This window comes from Amaranthus tricolor, chromosome 12 (assembly GCF_026212465.1).
Source record: "Amaranthus tricolor cultivar Red isolate AtriRed21 chromosome 12, ASM2621246v1, whole genome shotgun sequence".
Classification (NCBI taxonomy): domain Eukaryota; kingdom Viridiplantae; phylum Streptophyta; class Magnoliopsida; order Caryophyllales; family Amaranthaceae; genus Amaranthus; species Amaranthus tricolor.
The window spans coordinates 15,584,309-15,586,892 of record NC_080058.1 but is presented as its reverse complement, the minus strand read 5'-3'; the positions used below and the strand labels follow the sequence as shown (position 1 = coordinate 15,586,892).

Genomic DNA, 2,584 nt, shown 5'->3' with positions numbered 1-2,584 from the left:
ACTGTGCACCTTTGTAGAAAGATAAAGGTTATTTAGAATCTAATAAAGTAAAGGCATCAACGGCCTATCAAAACTATACCACGGCGGAATGATTTATCGCCAGCTTTTCCAAAGATCATGTCAAGCATGGATCGTGGTTCCAATATAAACACTTGAGTTTCAAAAGACAAAACTTAAAAAAATAAAATCAAATAAAACCTACAAACTAGAAAATTATGCAGCGGAAATAATCTTTTCCAAATGGAGGTCGCATGCCTCTCAAACATATACAACCCAACAAAATAAAAACTTGGGGTTAAAACCCATGAAAACATTATTATAAACATAAGTTACGCACTTGATCCCTCATACACAATGTAAGAGAGACTCCATAACCTAATTAAGTGTATTTATGATCTCCCTGCTGGCTGCTGCTTAATACGGAATATCAAACGTATCATCACAGGGCCATTATAGAAAGAGCCATTTCAAACAAATCAAACATGTACACGTCAAAAACTAACATCATGTCATAATAAGGCATAATTAGTATCAATAGAGTATGTCATAATATGAGGGTGATTTCACAACACTCCAGGTGCTAATCATAACCACTAAACATCAATTCCTACTTCTCACTGTCATTTCCGTCTTCTTCACTTCTTTTCGACTTCATAACTTCTCGGTATCACTTGAATCAAGAGCTTAACCGTTTTCAAATATCTATATATGTGACTAGAGGCCACCATATTGGGGTTTGCAAGACCCACATGGCAACACCTCAACCAAGGGCGGTGATGGGCCATACCGGCGCCCAATGGTTAAGCATGATCATACCCCCGTATAGCAACCATATACAGATGGTCCTTCCTCTGGGAACTAAACCCACTGGGGTATCAAACCAGTGAAGTCACAATACCTAAACGTATGTGACTAGAGGCCATCATATTGGGGTTTGCAAGACCCACATGGCAACACGGAACAATATCAATGCTCCAACCTTCAATCCAAATGATAATAAACCTATAAAAATCAACAATACACGGTGTCCCGATCCGATTTATCTTGTACCCGACAAATCGAGTACCCGGTTATGAACACCCCTATTTAGGACCCTAGACCCACCACACTTGACGGGTCTAGATATGGCTCTAAATATTTCAAACTCTTAGGTTCTGGATCCATCAAAAATTAATGGTTTGGGTTCGGATTTGGCTAGACCCGCCCCATGACCATCCTTCCCACATTAGTTAAGAAAAAAATCAACTCTTTAAATATAGATTGCAATTTAATAAATCAATTAGACCTACTTGTATCACAGAGAGTGTCGCCATGAACGTGGATTCACCACCAAGTCAAAACACTTCTCTCCAACGCCTTCAAAATGTTTAGAAGGTGAATTTAAATTCATTCATTTTTCTTAATTCTTTATCCGTTCTTCCATTCAATTTAAATTTTCAATCTCTTTGACCAAAAATAATTTTAAATGCAGAGAATAGTTAGGGTTTTAGAGCTTGCAGGAGGAGTCATGGACGAAATTGCAAATCCAGCTGGCCCCCGCAAGGAACTGCTGAACAACCATTGTGGCGAGTTTATGAAAATGATCAAGGTGTCTTTTTTTATACTTGTACATCTAAATTAATATTGTCTCAATACTTTCGTGTAAATTTGATTCAAAGAAAATTTTTCTTACAAATTTGGTGCTGCTTTTGGTGTTATTTTGGGGTTTCGAAGCAAATTGTGAATTAAATTAGGATTCCGTGTTCCAAAATAAATGAACTTGCAATCCTACGCCATTTTTTGGATTTTATGATTGTCAGATTCTAGCAATGAAAAATATTTCTAAAAAAGTGTTTTTAAATGGCTAAAGTGTATGACATTGCTCTCAAAAAAGGTAGCTTTGTATGTATGATGTCTTTTTGTGGTGAAAATGTTGATGATCTAGACACATTCTTTGGCTTGCCTGTGCAAGATAGGATATTCAAGTAACACTACGTGAAGAGATCAAGAGCGCATGTGAATATCGACCATTTGAGAAGTGTGATTACAGAGCAAGATTATCGAGTGAGATTTCTTGCAAGAAGCTGGAGTGTGTAATTTCTCAGCTTGATAAGATGGAAGAGACTACTAACAGATATCAAGGTTCTGCATAACAATAATCTAAATCTAAGGTGCTCTATGTTCTGCTTCTAATATTTACTTTTTAGAGAATTTCGACTGTTGTATGATGTACTTTTGTGTTGGTTAATACCATTTAGAATTAGACAATGAATTGTGGTTGCTATAAAGGTCATGGCTTCCTGCGTTAGTGCATTGCAAAAGTGTACCTTGTTATGATGTCTTTTGATCTCTAAGCAGCCCATATTGGCTTTGATTAGCAGTATTGCAATAGTGGCTCCGGTTTTTTCTTGTCAGATGATAGGAAATAGTTATTCGCAAGTTGACAATTATTGGTTCAGCTAGGTTGGGAATTGATACATGTGGCCCTATACACAATGTGTATATTATTACTTTAGACACTTGAAGATATAGTGCTTTTGAAGTTCATGGATCCAACAATCTGCTTGTCCACTCTGTTAAGAATTTAACTCTACGAGTTAACATA

General features: G+C 36.7%; 1 pseudogene; it reads left to right on the top strand.

Moving 5' to 3' along the window:
- The first annotated feature begins 1,311 nt into the window (after nucleotides 1-1,311).
- On the top strand, nucleotides 1,312-2,132 carry LOC130828855 (mediator of RNA polymerase II transcription subunit 11-like; annotated as a pseudogene).
- Nucleotides 2,133-2,584: the final 452 nt, after the last annotated feature.